The 19715-nt window shown below is 49.7% G+C and overlaps 1 long non-coding RNA gene across 2 annotated transcripts in view; it reads left to right on the top strand.

Moving 5' to 3' along the window:
- Nucleotides 1-9335, top strand: part of LOC141573456 (uncharacterized) — an 89090-nt gene extending 79755 nt beyond the window's left edge. Inside the window, exon 3 of one of the 2 annotated variants that reach the window (XR_012499183.1) lies at nt 9189-9335. This is a non-coding gene — a long non-coding RNA (uncharacterized LOC141573456). Of the gene's footprint in view, nt 1-6741; nt 6948-9188 lie in introns of those variants that run through there. The other variant, XR_012499186.1, reaches the window with a different exon arrangement.
- Nucleotides 9336-19715: the final 10380 nt, after the last annotated feature.

Raw genomic sequence — 19715 nt, 5'->3', positions numbered from 1 at the left:
AGCTGGGGTCGGACACCTCCAAAGGCTTTACCAACGCTTCCCGGCACCCTTACCCGCAGGCTGCAGGAGAAGAGGCCGGGCCCTGGAAGGGCAGGGGTGGTGGCTGGCCTCTGGGGAGCGCAGGGTCTGGGGCTGGGTGGGAGCCTTTGCTCCCTCCCTCGGTGGAGGGTGGGCAAGTCAAAGGCAAGTCTCCAAAGGACTCCTCAGGGTCAGCGGACTAGTGTCTGTGAACGAGGCGCCTGCAGCTCCTGCCCAGGAGACGCTGGCTGAGCTGTGCAAGCCCCTGGGCCCGTCCTCGCGCTGCCGTCAAAGCAGAACTGGAGGGAGCTTAACACAGGTTCTGTGACATTTGAAGATGTACCTGATCATAGAGACTTGCATTCTGGATGCAGAGATTCCTGAAGGCAGGAGGCAAGCTGACACGCTAGTATGATGTGGCCTGGAGAGAGACGGGGTGGCCTCCACCCATTCCAGATTTCCTAGGCCATCAGGGGGCACAGAAGAGAGGCTGCCTGGGTTCTCATGGTCCAGACAGAGGGCAAGGGCAGTGATTGGAGGCAAGGACCCTGGGATTGGTGGTTCAGGGCACCGAGAGGAAGCCATCCTTCCTCTGGAGCCCAGGGTGGAGCTGAACAGCCCCCCGAGAAAAGCACACAGGCCAACCACCGGGAGAGCGCCCCGTTAGCAGGGGTGCAGGCAGCACCCTAGGGACCTCCTCCTGCTGCACCCGCCCGAGTGCCCGGGCCCCTGTGCTGTTTTATGCCTGGACAGCTCCTCCAACTGCATCCACCTCCGGCCCCGTAACTTCATTCACGTCACTCCTTGAAGACCCCTTCCTCGGCCACTTCATCTATAAGAGCACCTCGTGTCCCCCACATCCCTCTTCCCGTTTTATCTGTCTACACCACTGCCCGGCCTCATTCCACAGTTCATCCTTTAACTGGGTACCGCGCCTACTCTGGACACGGGGCGTGTAAGGTCCAGGAGGAGAGGGGCTTTGTTCCGGCTGACTCTCTCTCTCCGTGGCCTAGAAGAGACGGCATGTATCAGGTGCTTAGGAAACAGCCCTTAGACGGATGAATGAATGAATGAGCCGGACTGATCCTCCCACCATGGTCAGGTGGTCAGGCATGGTGGGCTGACTTCTGCACGAGTTGTTCAGCTTTGCCCCTCAAACCATCATTTGTCCTTCCTGGACCTGGCCCGTGCCTCGGGCTTAGTGGGCAGGGCTGGGTTTGACCGGGAGAGGCACCTGCAGGACACTTGGAGGAGAGAGGGTCAGGGTCATTGTTCCCCCGGCCCCATCCCTGCTGGACTGTGTGTGGCAGTGGCTGGGGCCACCGGTGCCTGCCCGATATGCCCTCTCCCATGGCTGGGGCTCCATCCTCGTCCCCTCAGACCTTGGCAAGGCTTCCTGCCACAGCTACTTCCTGGTCTTCCCTCACCCGCTGATGGCTTCACCCCGCGCACCGCCCTCTGAGCATTCTCTTCATGAAGCTCATCCATGGCCCCGTGAAGCACCGTCTCTTTTTTGCAGAGACATGACCGATGTGGCAGCCTCCTCACTCACCCTCCTTCACCCTGAATGAGTCACGGGACCCTGGCTGCCATGGGCTGGCAGCAGCAGCAGTACCCGCAAGTTTGTTAGAAATGCAGAATCTGGCCTCCCCATCCCCACGGAGTCAGAATCTGTGCTTTGAGAAGATCTGCATGATCTGCACGCCAGTCCGTGTAGATGAGGGAGGAGGCGTTGTGTGAACAGGGGACCTCGCCCCGTCCCGACACCCCATGGCACTTTTGTAAACTAGCAAAGCAGGTTCCTCAAACGTCACCTCCTCCCCACTTCCCTCAGCCTCTCCTGGGCGGACAGTGAAGGATGTCCATTTGCTCTGGATTCAGGCTGCCCAGTTTTCAATCTTGCTTCTCCTCCTCATTAGCTGTGCAACTCTGGGAGAGTTCCTAACCCTCTCTGTTTCCTTGCTTGTCCAGTGGGGATGGTAATGATGCCGCCTAATGGGGTTGAGATGATTAAGTCACACGATGTATAAGAAGTGGAGGAACAAAGTCTGTGGGTATGTGTGGGAGGAACAACCCAGACCAGGAGGATAATCGGGGAGCCAGAGCCTGGGGTTGGTGCCGCCGCCAGCATCACTTAGTGGGCGCTAAGGACGCTAAGGACGCTAAGGAATGCGGGTGGAGGGGGGTGGTGGTGTCATTGTGGGTAGGAGCGGAGGCGGCACGTGTAGGTGATACACAGGCTGGAAAAAGCTTTTGTGCATTTCAGCTCCTGAACACAAGACAATCACCTGCAATGGTAATCACTCCAGCACTTGTATTTATCTGAGAGCTTGCAAGGCCCTTTCAAAGACATAATACAGACACTCAAGAGCCTAGGAAGCAAAGCCCTGAAAAGAGCGTTCTGGGCAATGCTCAGTCAGATGGAGACCTTCCAGAATAAAGTTGACTGTAAATGAATCCCTGCTTCCAAATGTCATTCTGCAGATGCACTTTGATTTCACAGCCATTGATCAATAATTCATTTGGCTTGTGACTGCCGATGACATGATTTAATATGTCCAGCTAAATTACGTTCCCATAGGAACACTCATGCATACCAAAGGAAAGAATTACAATTACCGCAGTGCGGGCCTGGAATTGAAGCAAGGCTGAACACATCCTTAGACGTGCTGTTTGAAATAAAAAAAGGGCCTCGTGATTAAATCAATGGGGGACCTAAAGCAGACAGATCTCCGTGAGCCCAGGACTAGAGATACACGCCCACTGGGGAGCACTAGCTCTGGTCAGTACCTATGAACACCCACCCCTAAGAGCAGAACCGGAAAGGCCGAGGTGAGTCATCCCCAGCATGATTAAAACTACCTGAGATGTTCTGGGTACCCCCGGTACTCACTCAGACTTCTCAGAAACTAGTTCATCCTCTCTACTGCTGGTGGCCTCTGCCTGTTTCTCTGTGTTCTCTTTTGTGGCCTTGACTGGTTTAGAAGCATTGGGCATAGCCTCAGATTGCTGAGGTTCAAATCAGAACTCCACTGATCACTGGCTGTGTGATCTTAGTGAGTTACTTGCCCGCTCTGTGCTTCAGTCTTCATGTCTATTTAATAGACATAATCATATCACTTTAACCCATGGTTGTGAAGATTAAATGAACTCTAGCGCATTTACATCGTTAGTGCGGTGCTTGCCATGTACTTAGGGTCCCATAAATGCTAATAATGCGTATTTATTATTGTCACAAATGGTTTCCTAATTGGGTAATTTACCTCCAATCTTTCTATCTCAAATACTGTTTACATGGCTGCCGCGGTAAAATCCTGGAAAACCTACTCTGATTGCAGAGACCTTAGCAGCCTCCTCATCCCTCTGAGGTAAAGATGAGGACTTCTAGAGGCACACACAAGCATCCGTCACCTGGCCTCTCTCTAGCTGTGCGGGCCTCTTCCCAGCTTCTTAAAAGTCCTGCATTTGCCAACCTGTGTGTTCGCACTCTTTCTTCCCTCCACCCGCCCATCCACCCGTCCATCCACCCGTCCACCCACAGGGCAAATACGTATTGAGGCTTACTGTGTTAGGTGCTGTGGATATATAGAGGGTATAATGATGAACAGGTAAAGAAAAAGCTAAAAAAATATTGGGGCTAATGACAACTATTCTGAAGAAATGCAACAAGCTCACGGGGGTGGGGAGTTCCTTTAAGTCGGGTGGTCAGACAGCCCTGGTGGGTAAAGGCATTGGAGCTGAGACTTGGGGAGGCTGCTATGGAAATTTCTAGAGTGAGGATGTTCCAGGCAAGGGTGACAGTTTCTGCACAGGTTTTACAGTGAGCCAGCGGTTGTAACAAACAATCCCCAGGTCTCAGTGGCTGAACACAGACAGCGCAATTCTTTTTCACTTCAGAACCCGATGTGGGTGTGGGGCGGTGCTTCCCCGGCCACACGGAAGATGTCACCCCACAGCCTCCAGGGGGCTCGGTACCTTGTGTATCAGCCGTCAGATGGGAACCAGTGAGGGCCCGGAGGACTGTGGGGAGGGGCGGGAAGGGGCAAATACCAGGCTGCACCCACTCCACGGATCACACGGGATAAATGCGAGGGGGCTTTGAAATGCAGCCTCTCTGTGGGATTAGAGAGGAAAAAGGCAGGAGGGCCAAGAAGAGCTCGGACTGCCTGAGGAACAGGAAGGCATTGTCTGCTAGAGTTTAGTGGGGGTGGGCATGGGAGTGGGGATGGAAAGACCCGAGGGCAAAGGGTTTTGTTGAAACAGGGCCTGATGGCTATTTTTAGGAGTTTGGATTTTATTTTAATCTCAAATGGAAGCCTTTATAGAGAGTTTTCTGCTGGGGTGGGGGTGACTTGAGCACGTTTATAACTGCAAGAGACCTTGTTGACATGGAGAAGGAATTGGGGGAGTGTATTCAATTCCTCTTGCTGCTGCTGCAAATTGCCCCCAAGTCAGTGGCTCCCACACGACAGTCCCACAGACAGGCTGGAGGTCCGGTGGCTGTGCTCCTCCTGGAGGGGCTTCAGGAAGAGGCGGTTTCCAGCCTTTCTAGCCTCGGAGGCCGCCTGCTTTCCTTGGCGCAGGGCCCCTTCCTCCATCTGCAAAGGGCAGCCCTGCAGCCTCGCGTTCCCGCATCACATCATCTCTCTCTGACTGTAACTCTGCTGCCTCCCTCTTACACGAACCCCTGTGACCACGCTGGCTCCCCAGGTTATCCCGGATGCCCTCTCCATCTCAAAACCCTTCACTTCAGCACAGCTGCAGAGCCCCTTTCATTGTGCCAGGTAACAGACTCACAGGTTCCAGGGATTAGGACGCGGACCTCATTGGGGGCCATTGTTCAAGCAACCGCCTGGTGTAGGGATGATGTCAAGACAACCAGTAGAAAGACGGATGTCTTGGTCCCGAACTAAGATAGTTGTGATGGGCTGCGTGGCTTTGCAGGCTGTTTGGGGGCAGAAGCCACAGGTGGTGGCTGGTCCTGGGAGATAATAAAGAAGGAACCAAAGAGAGGCCCAGGTTTCTTTCTTGGCTGTAATTGATGAAATAATGACCAGAATCATTCCAAGAGTCTATTCAGTAACCAATGATGAGTAAAAATTCCAAAATTGTCTGTAATTTGTAAGGTTTATGACAAGGAAAGAACTCATAATTATAAACTGGTTATCGCTGGATATTACACACTGATTTTGTCTGAATCATTAATTAGCAAATGAATCAACAGCTGCTGGTAGCTCATAAACAAGCTATTCTAATTTATTTTTTAAAAAGAACCATGCCGTGAAAGGGAGGACCTAGAGAGGTGAAGACCGAGAAATATTCCTTACAATTATTTTCACGTTTCAGGCTATATTTTAAAAACGGAATTTGTAAGCCATCAACGTTCACTCAAAAAGCGAAAGCAAAGGTTAAGCTACAATAAATTAAACGCTTTAATTTAAAAATTGATGTGGACTAAACAGTTGCGTATCTTCCGATGTCTCACAGACGTCTGAGGTTGTCATTGCTTTTCCACGACTGTGGGCCTCAGCTTTGACTTCCATTTTTTCCCTTCAGTCTTTTCCACTTCTGATCTGCTTCTCGAGTGCTGTGTGTTGAGCTACCCCACCATGCAGTGGCTAAAGGCAGTATCCATTCTGTTCTGGTTTGGGGCTGTGTGGTTCAGGATTTCAGGCAGAGCCAAGGCTGCCTCTCTGCTTCCCTTGGTGTAGACTGGGGTGGCTCCGTGGTGTTCATCTGGTGGCTGGTCTGGTCTGGACCATTCCGGATGGCTTCACGCACATAGGTGGAGCCTTGGAAGGGTGGCTGCATGCTTGGGCTCAACCGGATCCCCCCTCCATGTCCTCCACGTGGTCTCTCCTGCAGAGTAGTTCAGCCTTGTTCCATGGCTGCTTCAGGAGAAACGGGATTGGCAGATGCTCCTGGTTCTCTCAAAGGCTGGTTTTGAAACTGGAGTGGGGTTGCCATATGGTACTTTAATTGCTCTTTCTTCATTTAGTATGGCAGTCTCCGATTCCATCCATATTGCTGCATATGACATTATTTTATCCTTTTTATGGCTGAGTAGTATTCCTTTGTGTGTATGGGGGTGTGTGTATGTGTATCACAACTTCTTTATCCAACTATATTTGATATCTTGTAATAGACTAGAATGAAAAAGAATATGAAAAGGAACATATATACATACATATATGTATATATATATAACTGAATCACTATGCTGTACACCAGAAACTAACGCATTGTAAATCAACTACACTTCATTTAAAAAAAAAAAGAAGATGGAGTGGGGTTGTCAGATTTAGCAAATGAAATGACAGGATGCCCAGTTCAACTTAAATTTCATATGAATGATCATAATTATTTGTATAGGTATGACTCAAATACTGCATGGGGCACACTCATCCAAAAACAACTGTTATTTGTTGGAAATCTGAGTTGAACTGGGGGTTCTGCATTTTTCCTGACAACCATAGCCTGGAATCACTTCTGCTATGCCCTGTTTGTCAAAGGAGTCACAGACCAGCCGAGACCCGGGAGAGGGACAGAAAGGACCCATCTCTCCATGAGACAAGTGGCAATGGGTGTGTGTCCCTCCTTTCATCACCACTGCAGTCCTCCTGGGCTTTGCTCACCCTCTGGGACTGCCAGTGTGATGCTCTCCACACCTTTCTGACGTGGACTGAGGTGCTTGGTGACGCCATTTGCCTGAAATCCCAACAGCCGTGGTCCAGAAGGCAGCATGACACACAGTGGAAGAGTCAGACAGACCGCGGGGGAAACCCGTGTGCCTGAGGCAAGGGTCTTCATCTGTCTGAGCCTTGATTTCCCCCACGTGTGACATGGCTGGAGGTCACCATGTCCCATGGGCTGCAGGAAGGACTAAACGAGGTAATGGACGTAAGTGGGGGTAAAGGGACGTAAGTAAAGCACCACCTCCATCACTAGGAGCCGCTCCTGCCCTTATCCTTACTGTGCACGTAGAGGGGACATGGAATAAGAGAACCCGGCCTAGTGGCCGTGACCTTTGTGAGTTGAGCTAACTGCTTCCTGACGTACTTGGCTTTGGCCTCAGGAGGTCACTTCCATGAAGTACTGGTTCCTTTTAATGCAGAAAATGTCTAGTCTTTGAGTGGGTTGAGCACAAACACGAATACAGCTCTTACCACTTTTCATCAAAGCATCCCATCAGGCAAAACGTAAATATTTTAATATTTTAAAATCAGACTCAGAGGACATGGGTTTTCTTCGGCCCCACCCAAGCTGCTGCTTCTCCTTCTTCTGCTTCTGCTTCTTTTGGAAGGGGAGGTAATTAGGTTTATTTGTTTATTTATGTCAACAGAGGTACTGGGGACTGAACCCAGGACCTCATGCACGCTAAGCGTGCATGCTACCACTGAGCTATACCCTCTCCCCAACCTGCTTAAAGTCTCCTAAATTGCTATAAATATTGAAAAATTTATCATTTTAACATTTCAGGTGATTTTACCCTGTCCCTCCCACTGCTGCCATCTAAGTGGAAATATTAAAGGCCATTTCTGGGCACAAAAGTGCATCTCCACGTGGCAGCTTTGGTCCCCACCTCGGAGCTCACGTAGCCACCCCGGACATGACTGTCCTCGCCCTGCCCTTCTCTGGAGCTCAGTGTTCGCATCCCCGAGTGAAGACGTGGATAGGACAGAGTTATTTGTCATCTAAACATGGATCGAATTAACAGGCAAACTATTTGACAAAATGCATTTTGAAAAAATAAAAGCGAGTTTCAGGGCCTGTCACAGCCAATAAATTCACTTAGATGAAAAGCCCTATGTGTAATAAGAATGTCACATTGATGAAATTAAACGATCTTGTCACTTGTAACAAGAAGTAATAGAATTTTTAAAGGGAGTGAGCTCAGATGAAGCTGGTGAGTCACGGTGGCCTTTCACATTTGCAATATTCCTAAGATAATTATTAATTAACACACCAGCAACGATTTTAATGTAACATTATGGTACAGATTTAAACACCCAAATGGAAAATGCTTCTTATTAAGGGTTCTCATCCTTTCTCAAAATTAAAATGCTAAACTAATTAAAACCAAAGGTACTTTAAAAAACAGTTTGCTTCCAAACAGATTTTTCATATATGCCAAGCCAAGTATGAGCCCAGAGCTATTTTTTTTTTTTTTGCAATGGAATCAGAAATCTATTAAAAATGGAATTTCTGATAGATGTCCTAACAGCATCCCCTACCTCCTGGGTGGCAATAATGCCACTTAAGGCAGAGTTTGGCACTGGGTTGTATATTTCCTAAAAGCATTAGTCAGCATTTTCTAAAAGGTGAATCTACTTTGCTGAAGACATTTCTGTGAGCTTCCATTGCCCCTTGTGTGAAGTTCGGCTTCCTTGCTTTGACCTAGAAAGCTCTGCGTGATCTGGCCTCTACCTGTGTTTTCTGCCTCATCTCATTTTCTGTTGTTATTGTTGGATTTCAGCCGTCTCAACCTTCTTTGACTTTTTTTGGGAACATGCCAACCTTGTGCTTGCCCCAAAGATTTTATATCTTCAATTCCTTCTAGAATCTTCTTTCCCCAAACATCTCACAGCCCCTCCTTTCTCACCGTCCTGGTTTGAACATCTTGCCGAGATGATTCTAGTCTAGCCTGTCACCCTGTGTTACCCACTTTGGGGAACTTTTCATGCACGACAGTGACTTAATGTCTGTTCCTTCTTTAGCATCTGTCTCTTTCAACTAGAGCCCAAGCTCCAGGAAAGCCAGGTCCTCTTCTGCCTTGTTCAGATCTGGCTCCTGGGCACCTGTAACAGAGCTTGGACTGAAGGAAGCCTTTTGTGCCATCCATAAATTACAGCAGGAAATGACTAGCTAACAGCTGGCTGGGGAAGTCGCATCGGTTTTAAAGAACTTGCCCGTGTCTCATGGTGAGACCTTGAAGAAACGTAGATAAAAGCGTGTGGGCAGGAAGTGGGAAACATGTATTAATACACTCGGCTAATCTCTGAATCAAAGAGAAAGAAAAAAGAACAGTGACATTGAAATAAAAAGGCTGATAGCAGTGAGGGGCCTGGATCTCAATGTTAAGAAATGGAGGCTGTTGTTTTTTGATGTTTTTTTTGATCTGAACCTCTCTCTTTTTTTAAAGCCCTGATTATTTTTTTTTTCCTTTCTAGGTTTGGAAGTGTTCACGGGATGCTCGTCAAATGTTTATCTGGGAGGCCCGATTTTCTTTCTCTTCTTATCTTCGTAGCTGGTGTTAATTCACACTGATCCACAACTGTGGATCAAAGGCTTGTTTATAACATGACAAGATCGCCCTACTTTGCCCCGCGTCTCTCTTCTTCTGTGTGAAAAGTCACTCTCCCCTTCCCCATCACCTCTGCTCCATCTCCCTTTCTGACCTGGCGGCAGCTGGTCCCCAGAGATGTCTCTGACCACGTGTTAATGGACCTTCCAGTTCCGTGGAAACTGGCTGGTGTTCTGCAGGGACGTTCTTCAGGAAACCTTCTGTCTTAGAAGTTCTGGTGGAATGATCATTTTTTTCCCCATAATTTAGGATTGTGTGAGTGCCTTTTTTCCTGCTCTTTCTGAACTACACTCCCTCACACGCCCTGAAGCCCTGCATTTGTTGCTAATTTATCAGGAAGGTCTGAATCAGGAAGCCTCAGATTTGGCTGTCGCCATGTTAGAAATGGGCCTGACATGCTGAAGGTCCCTCTAGCTGGTGCCTGGTAACGGTTAGTATAAATCAAATAGCTAACGGAGAAAGAAAACTTAGCACAGCAATGATCGTTTTCTCCTCGGTCTACAAGATTAATATGGCTCTAATGCAATCTAGAACAATCAATTTTAAATCAGAGACCATCTATATCCATGTATGTATAGACCATAGACGCAACACACGTACTAAGCAGGCAATTCAACAGACACTCGGGGAACGTCTCCGGGTCCCAGATCACGTGGATGAGCCAGCAGTGTCCCCAGCCCAGAGGCCATCCCCTCTGGGCAAGAACACACATTTGTCAGGAAATACTCACCACTTCATTATGGTTCTGACCGTTAAAAAATATAGTTTCTGATTTCAGAACATTGAGCAACTGCTCTGTGTTCGCAATTTAGAAGAAAATTTTTGTCAAGAGGAAAAATCACCCAGCCAATAGGTCAGAGTAGAACGTTGACTGTCTAAGAAGCCAGAGCGGGGAGTCCCCAGCCTGTCAATGGGCCCGGGGAAGGACATGGTCCATTGTAGGAAACGAGCATCAGCCAGGTGAGAGAGCCTGGCCTTTGGAATTAGGAAGGGCCATGTTGGAGTCCCTCCCCAACCTCTGCTAGCTCTTCCCCCCTCGTTAGGTTAGTCCCGCCAGCTCTCACGATGGCTCCTGCCAACTGGAGGCAGCACCATCCTTGTACTCGTAGGGGAATGACGGAAGGGCACTCAGGTAAAAGGCAGCAGGGCGCCCTGACCTTTGCTCAGGCTGTGGAACCATCACAAACGACCACAGTTACTTTCCACGGGGTCCAGTTTGTTTCCAAGCGTGCACGTACACCGCCAGCCTTCGGAGGCGCGTCGGCACTGTGCCCGGTCCCAGCCTTCCTCCCTCACCCCCGCGAACACCCTTCACCTGCAGCTCGGTGACCATCTTACCTCTTGGAAGCTTGGGTTAGTGCTGAACCTTTTGGTCTCAATTCCTAGTGACAATGTCTGCACAGTTTAAATTTCTACTTGGTAAGTATGACAACCCTCATAAAAAAAAAACCCTTGGGAATTCCAATTTTTAAGAGTGCAAAGAGGTCCTGAGACCAGAAAGTTTTAACTGTTGATCTGTTAGATCAAGTTTAAGCCCAGCTGGCTACGTGGAGTAGGAATTCTTCCTTCTCCTTCATTTCTTGAGCTATTTAACAAAGCTAACTGGAAATCCACTTTGTGCGATCATTTTCCTGTATTTAGGGGATAAGGCAAAGCCTTCAGGAGTCGCCTGTGAGTTGGTGTGGACGGTCCTCTGTCCCTTAGGAGACTGATGGCTAACGATGCCAGTTCACTTTGCAGGGTGGCGTTCAGCTCACAAAGCAGGTCGACGACCCCTCCATCTTTCCGGGGAGGGTGCGTGGCAGTTGAGGCGGTGACGTGGGTGACACACATGAGAGTAACTGCTGTTTCTGCTTTTCTACTTGTGAGGCTCCTTCGTGGTGGCCCTAGGTTAGCAGGCCCTTGCACAGAACACCCAAGGGTGTTCCGTCCTGCGAGGCTGACCACTGACCACACTCTCAACAGATAACCATCTCCCGCCCCCTCTGCCTGGAACTAAAACTGTGAGCTCTGAACACCTTTGGGTTCTGCGGTCTTAGGCTGGTAACTGCCTTTCTACACTCTGCTCCTCTCTGAAACCAAGTCTTCCCGTGGTGGACTTTCAAAATAATTGCTTTCCGAGACTGAGTTCTCCTCTTGGCAGGTTCGAGAGGTGGTATGTGCTGTCAGAAAACTTCTCTTTTTACCCCTGGCTGGTGTGGTAACCTCTTTCGTTCTCATGTTGAATGCATGACCCAGTTTTCTTTCCTTTAACTTGGTAGCAAAGGGGAATAGGAACAAAAGAGCATTTTCAATCATTTTATGAAGAAATTCAGGTCTGATGGAAACTTCCTGTTGGTTTAGCCCATGGGAAATTTCGTCTTCTGTTGGTTTGTGCTGGATTTTCCAAATAACTTGCAGGGTTTTAATATTTTCTTCTCTATTCAGTAAGTGACATCGTTTTTTTTTAACCCAAAATAGTTGTATGAAAGGACTGGACACAGAAACAGGTATGTTCTTGGAACCAGTTTTTACCTTCCTTCCCACTACAGGATCTTTTTTAGGGAGAATTCTTGTCTGATACATGTATTATTATATTGACTGTATCATTAGAGTAATTTACACATCCCTTCCCATTCTCAGTAAAAAATAATAATAATAATTTGCATTAAGGGTTTGGCAGTTTGCACTTACATCTGTCTTAGAAACTTTTAGTTTCATTTTAATTTGAAACCAGTACCAAAAATATAGTAGACTTTTTAGTGCCTCCTCCAGGCTACCCTTGCTTAAAGCACTTGACTGGTATTAATTCATTCAATCCTCATCAAAACCCTGTGAAGTAGAGTTTATTCGCCTCCATTTGACAGACGCGAAAACTGAGGCATGAGAGGTTGGATGACTTGCCAAGGTCATGCAGCTGGTGCCGGGGTGGGGCAGGGTTTCATTCAGCTGTCTACACCCAGGGCCCACGATCATAACCATAAAGCTCTTCAAAGGATCAGTTTGTGGATTATGTATCACCTAGTAGATCGCTGAGCAGCTGCTGTATCGTGAGGATGGTAGGTCACCCAGAGGATGGCTGGTCACCTAGTAGATCAGGGCTCACCAGCGAACAGGGCCTGGAGGCACACTGGGCGCCTCCAGCCTCCAGGCCAGGATAGTTACTTATTTCCAAGCTCTTTCCCCATCACATGTACTGGGCCCCTCCGCTCCTAGATTTCCTGGAACATTGAGGGTTCCCCCATGATGCGCTGGATGGAGACAAGAGGAGGAAAGGTCTCCAGGGGAAGAACGCTGGGATGCAGGGCTCCCACCTCCCCGCACGGTGTCCTCTGAACAGAGTGCACGCAGGCCCTGCCGATCACTGCTTCTGGAAGAACGCTGGCCCAGAGAGCCCAGTGGGGACTCCTGGTGCCAGGCCCTGAGCCGGCGGCGGGGGACCAGCTCTGACCACTGGGCTTCGTTTTAGGGGCTGGAGGTGGGATTTTCCCTTCCCTTCCCTTCCCTTCCCTTCCCTTCCCTTCCCTTCCCATCCCTTCCCTTCCCTCCTCAGATCCCCTAACAGTAGAAAAAAGAGAGCACTGCCACTGCGGAACACGTGACATTTTTATTCTGTAAAACATTACACATTTTAAGGTCACAATGAATGTCTTTCGCTGTGTAAACCAGAGCCACGGCCTGGATGGGGGGTGCCATCCGAAGGCCCCGGGGCTTGGGGGGGCTGCGTAGCTGGGGCCGCCTCTTCCGGTGAAGTCCTCCTGTCTGCACAGATGTTCCGGGTCTGAAGCTTGCAGTTTGTAGCTCGATCTGCTCTTGATGCATCATTTATGGGCCTCCCGATGCCAGGGCTCGTGACGGCCCGCCGGTCCGCTAGCCGAGAGCCTCAGCTGTCTGGGGCGTTTATGACAACTGTGTTGCCACGGCCAAGCGGGCTTTGCACTGTTGCCCAGAGGTTTGCCTCTTCTCGCTCACCGCTGGGTTTATCTCAGTGCATTGCGCTCACTTCTTTTGGATCGGGGACCCTGGTTCCGGTGCAGAAGGGCGACCCCGAGCTGTTCTGAATCCCAATACTGAGCTACAAGGAACAGGGTGCCATGGAAATCGTACTGGGTGTGGACGCTCCGTTATAAGTCAGGTACCATGTCACGTGCTTTTCCTAATGATTTCATTTAATCTGCACCACAGCCCTCTGAAGGGTACAGAACTCTCCTCATTTCTACACATGAGGGAATCGAGGTTGAGCCATGTCAAGCTAGTGTTTAAGTGACAGAGTGAGGATTCACAGAAGCCCAGCCTTGGTGGTGGCACAGGGCACCATCTGGGTCCTGCCCCGACGCTCGGAGGCCAGAGCGAGGACCAGCACACTCTGGATGGCTCTCAGCACCCTGGGGTGCTGGTGCATGAATGAGAACTGGGAATTTGCTGGCAGATTATCAGGACTGAAGTCAAGCTGGAATGTGGGCAGAAGTTCACCTATCTGACCCGCAGCTCTTGGGTCTTCTGGTAACTCTGCATCTGAATCCTTGGCTGGCCGGTGCGGGAGAAGCAGGCCCGCCAGCAACTCATCCCAGGCCTGTAGCAGGTGCTCAGAAATATTTCTTCAACAAACAAATTAATGAAAAGCAAGACTGGCTGCTGCTGGCTTCTCTCCCAGGCCTGGTGAAAAGTCCTGGGCGATGCAGGGGTGGCCGGGGGCGGAGAGCCCTGGAGGGGCAGAGGAGGGGAGCCCGGGAGGATGCTGCCTCTGGCCACCAGGTGCACATCGTTGCTTCTGGTTCCCTGTCACCTCACTCACCAACCTCTGTGCCCTGTGTTCAGTCCAAGCATCCATTTTCAGACAGAAGAGCCCTTGAGCAAATGACGCAGAGGAAAGGCTGAGAGAGAACTGGGAGTGAGGATGCGGGAACACGTTCAGTCCTCATGGGTCAGTCCCTGAAAGAGGAGGACAGGGGATGTCTGGGCTGCCTTCAGCAAACAGGTGTTTGTTTTCCTTGGGTGCTGGAGAGGAGACTCATCACAGCAAATTTTGGCTTGTTTGAGATGCTAGTGACCACAGTGGAAGTGCTCTCTCTCTTTAGTAATAGAGTAAGTTTCAGGAGCCCGGCGGATCCCCTGGACCCGTCTGGACCCATCTGGCTTTAGGAACTTCTCGTCAGAGAGAAGACAAGCGGCCTTCCCCAGGGACCAGGTGAAATGAACAGCAGCAAGACCCCAAGGTCGTCAGGATGTTGCTGTCTTTTTACAATTTGTATCAGTTAATGAAATGATGGTTTTCAGCATGAAAAAGTGATCCCAAGAGTGTCAGTACTTTCTATCAACTCTTTTTATCCCTTTGACTGAACTAAAGTTTACTTGGAAAAAAGTTCTTCCCCCCGAAACATAAAACCCATGAAAAGTCACCCAAAGTTCCCTTTGTGGGACCACGTGAGGCAGGACAAGTCCACTCCACTTCCCTTTCGGGGTCACGGAAAAGCTGCACATCTTTATCGAATTTCTTCAAGTTCTTGCAGACACCTGCCTGGGATCCCTGCAGAAAAGATCCCAGAGCCCTGCCGTTACTGCCCCTACCGCTGCTCAGAGATGTGTCAGTGTGGTACCTAGACTCTTCCCTGCTGGGCAAAAGACTGGGGCTCAGATGGGCTGACTTACCCAAGCCACAGAGCCCGTCCAGGGTTTGGACACGGGACTTCCCAGAGCCACCCCACAAGGTCGGGTCCGTCCTTTGCCTACCTAGGTCATTAGCTTTTCAGCATCAAGCAGCAGTCCCCCAGCAGAGCCCCCGACCCCGGCCCTGATCTGGGCGCTGGTGCGTGGATGGCACAGGGGCTGCCCCGGCCTGGGGTGCTTGCAGGTGGGAGCAGGGCCGTGACCCTTGCTGGGATGTTGGCTTGGCTGTCCCCTTTGCCTGCCTCCTCGCACGTAGTCTCTCTGTGGTCAGCAGCGGCCCCGAGGTCCGGCCAGCACCCGGGCCAGCGGGAAGGGCAGTGAGAGCAGCCAGGCTGTGTTAACACACCTGTGTTTTCCTCCCAGCTGTCGGCTTCACAACAGGGCTGCTGTTGGCCATTGTGAAATATTTTCACACCACGCACCCAGCCACCCACTCCCCCTGCTCTGTAACACGTGTTGGCGCTGGCCATCGGGGTTGAACCACTTTATTTTATTTATTTTTATTTAAAAAGGGACACCAGGATCTTTATGTCTGGGACGGAGCCAACCTGGCCCAGTGTTGAGTGCAGAAATATTCCATCTCCCTTCTGTGCCCAGAATTATTTTTGTTTTCTTCGATACACAACCTAGATATGGCTACAGCAAGGAAATCAGTTGATTTTTGAAACCCAAACTCCTTTCCTGTTTATCAGTGTAGGAAAAAAAATTCCACTGTTGTGGATCACGGTGCCAGTTTATCTCTGTGGGTGGTGTTTGATTCATTTTCTGTTTCATCTGCTGTGTGCTTCTAATGTTGTACCAAAGAAAGTAGCCATCATAGCTTTAAGCCAAGATTAGTGGATGGATATTATTATTAGGACTGATACTAACCCCTGACACAGGAGGGCCTGGGAATACAAGGCACGTGGTCCTGGCATCCACCCAGCGTGGTCACTTAGGGGGTGAGTGGCCACAGGCGGAGGGTCTGGCCGGCCTCCCCGAGCCCCCTGGGCTTCACTGTAAGGAAGCCGCAGGGACCCCAGGGCATGAGGATGCTCAGTTGCCGCTGGTTGGGGGAGCTCTTCCTGACACTCAGCTGACTGGCTTCTTGTGTGTCCTCTGCCCCTAGAATGCTGTGTTCACGGCTGTGTGGTGCCGACACAGAGCAGACACTCAATGCATATTGCTGGATCAATGAATGAATGCGTGAGTAGGTGAATGAATGCTCTTTGGGAAGACAGCCTTCCTGAAGGGCATTCTTTCCATCGGTCAAGCCAGGCCAATGCTTCAGGACAGATGCGCAGTGGAGGAAAAAGAACTGGCCAGGTCTAGGAGAATTTTGTACCTGCCCACCCTCTGCCTCCTGCCCAACCATGTGTCGTTCCTGTCCCCACTGATGAATGAGGCAATGCAGGGAGGGTCCGCTGGAGTCAGTGTGGAGGCTCCAATCCACGCATCCCAGCTCCTCTGTCACCACTCACACGGGAGACCTGGGCTTCCCTGGACTCAGGGGTGGGCGTGCCACAGTGAGTTTCCCCGAGGACCGTGGCATCGTCTTCTGGACAATGCAGATAATGACGACACTTACACCAGAGGATTGGTGAGCAGATTAAATGAAATCAGGTCAACATCAGGCCCATGATAAGTGCACAGTGAATGTTAATCGTCATCTTGAGCTGCTCAGAACAAGCCTACCCTCTGTGACCTGCCAGATGTTAAAATATTGAATAATTGTTACTATTTCCTGAGTGTCTTCCATCCACCCAGATGTTGCCCACACTTTTCCTTTAACTCTTTGGCTTTTTGCAGGAGGACCTGGGCAACCAGAGGGCAGATGCCTTGAGCCAAAAGTAGTGCCTGGGCCTGTCTGAGGTCAAAGCCCGTTTTCTTTCCACCACGTGGGTTTGAAGAATGTTTTCATTTTTCCCTTTCTCCCAAGGACACCTGCCCCTGCTTTTGACTACGAAGCTCCTAGAGCTGACCTTTGAAGTGCAAAGAGGGAAGGACAGATGTCAACCACAGAGGGTAGTTGCCACCAGCAGGGGAGGCAGGGCCAGGGGTAGGAAACAGCAGAGAAGCAAGCTCATGGCAGGTGTTATCACGTACAGCAGGCCTTCCCTCGTGGGCTAAGCAAGAAGGAAAAACTGACAAACAGAATTTGGCTTCGTTGGAAGGTGCGAAGAGGATGGCTCTGCTTGGAGACGTTTCCACTGAGCACAAGACACGGAAGCCTGGGGGTGGCGGGGGGCTTTCCCGAGGCAGGAGGATGGAGGCGCGTCTCCCCTCTGAGATCACACGTCTGGATGTGTTGGATGGTCCCTGGCAAGTGTGAGCAGCTGAGGGAAGAGGACCTTGAGAGGGTCCGATGGACGTCCGCTGGCTGGTGTGGTTGAGACCCACCGGCCACACTCCACCGAGGGCCCTGTCCTTAAACGGTGGAAGCACAACATTGTTATTTTTTTCTTTTTGAGCCGATGTGGAAAATGACTTCTTTCACCACCTCGGCTGTGTGGTCACCTTGAGTGAGGTTGTGGCCTTCATCGTTGGCTCCTTTGGGGGGAGTGCTGCTTGGGTCCATCCGGGGCTCAGAAGTGGCAGCCACCCAGGGGGACGTCTGGACGCCCTGGCAGCTGTCGGTGCTGCGATGCCCTGTCACAGTTACTGTCCAGGCTGAGCCCGGCCGTGGTCTTCGGTGTAGCGCGGATCCGCCCCAGCTCGTCTCTCAGCCTCTCGGAATGTGCTTCCCCTGCAGGTAGAATAACTAATCTCATGTTTTACCTATTTTTCTAATTTTTTTAAAAACTTCATCGGAGTTGCTTGTTTAAATCACCCTTTCAGTAGCTTACCGAGATTTATGCCTCTTACTGAACCAAGAGAACCAAAAGACACTCTCTGGGCAGCTGCTGATGGGGCTTTAAGGACTGTGGGCTGGGATGACAGAATCTGGGGTGATTTTCAGGTATTACAAAGGGCCTTTAGATTTGCTTCTTAGGGGACATGTGGAAGGTCTTTATCGGCGTAGATGACACTACAGATGCAAGCGAAATGCAGATGAAATTCCCAGTTGTCATTTCCCAGCTTCCTTTTGGCTTTTGTGGATTTTCCAAGTGGGGTCAGCTGAGTTCATCAGCAGACAATGCCTCCTTATCATTGATGATCTTCTGTTGCAAGAAGTGTGCTTTTTCTTTTTTTTTTGAATTAAAAAAAGTGTACTTTGGTGCAAAGGAGAAATGTTTTGCTAACAGACCTGGATTTGAATTTTGATTCAGATTTCAGTGACAGTGGGACCCTGGGTGAGTGAATTTCTGAGCTTTGATTTCCTCATCTGTAGGAGGTGGTTACTAAAAGAGGCCTCAAAGTGCTGTACAGATCAGAGGTAATACACAGGGAAAAGGACAGAGCGAGTATTTTCAATTAGTTTATTTTCACCGAGGCAGAACAACTGGTCAGTGGAGAGTGAAGACGAAGTCACAAGATCGTGAAAGCAGGAGGCTGCTCTACGAACGAAAGCCAGCTGCCTCTGTGACTTTACCTTAGAAGGAAGAGTGAAGGGGCGAATTTGGGCGGCATCTGTCAGTGATGGATCAAATCACCCTGATGGCAATAAGCAAGATAACATCCCTGCAGGTCCCTGCCCTGAGGGCTGGGTCTTGGTGCAAAGAGAAGAGGCGCCTGATGAAGCCTGGAGGAGACCGCCTCAGTGGCAAGCTGCGTGCTGAGTAGAAGTGACCTCTCAGGGACGCTGGGGGGTACCTGTGTCTCTTCTTCCTGCATCTTCCAACTCAGAGCTGGGCATCACAGATGAAAGCTTCTACTAAGCTGATCGTGTAGCTTTCTGAAACTTCTCCTGGAGTGAGAGCGTGGGGCTGGGAGGAGAGAGCGATGGATGGTCTGGGCTCTTCCCAAATGCATCCCTTCAGCCCTTAGGTTTATGTTTTCTCACATCGCATGGGGAGGGTTTGGAAGGGGTGCTGCCTCAGTTCCTTCCTGCTCTGAGGGTCTACTGTCCTTGATCCCAGGATTTAATCCCTTCACTGACGCCCAGTTTCGAAGTCCTGCTGTCAAAATGCGCCCACTCTGTTCTTCATCACTAAGTAATTGCCAAAGGGAGGGAAATTAACATCAATACACACAAATTTGAAAAATACAAATAAATCGGGAGGGAAAATTCATTGATCTTTTTACTAACGATAAGGGATGACTGGTTTCTGTGGGCAAGGTTCAGAAGCTGCTTAATACCAAACACATATAGCAGTTGATGGATATAAAAATTTCTGTTTTCCTGTAGGTGGAAGATAAGAATATCAGCTTCAGAGCTGGAGGTAAGACTCTCATAGTAAGAAAGACCGTGGACCTTTAAAAATGTGGTTGAGGTGTTTCACTCATGAAAATCCTGAAATTTGCAGTAAGACTCCCTAATGTTTGCCCTTGGCTTTGATTCCTTTATAACAAGTTCACAGACACGATCTTATTTCATTCCTCTGGTGGACTAGGGGTGATCGACCCATTTTATAGAGTGTGATTCCCTCCAGTTAAAAAAATGATCTTGTCTATTTCACTCCTCATTTTGTCTTCGGTGGTTGTCACAGCATCCAGAATGTGGAAAGAACTTTGAAAATATATGTTAAGTGAGTGTGTGAATGACTGACTGACTAAATAAATGAGAAACTGATGTGCACACAAAACTAAGTCATGTAGCCAAGATGATTTGGTATCAGTGCCAAGGTTTTCATGAAAGAGACACACATTGTGTGCTCTTAAGAAATCA

This window comes from Camelus bactrianus, chromosome 15 (assembly GCF_048773025.1).
Source record: "Camelus bactrianus isolate YW-2024 breed Bactrian camel chromosome 15, ASM4877302v1, whole genome shotgun sequence".
Lineage (NCBI taxonomy): Eukaryota > Metazoa > Chordata > Mammalia > Artiodactyla > Camelidae > Camelus > Camelus bactrianus.
The sequence above is the reverse complement of the archived record's forward strand: the minus strand, read 5'-3'. Positions and strand labels throughout refer to the sequence as shown.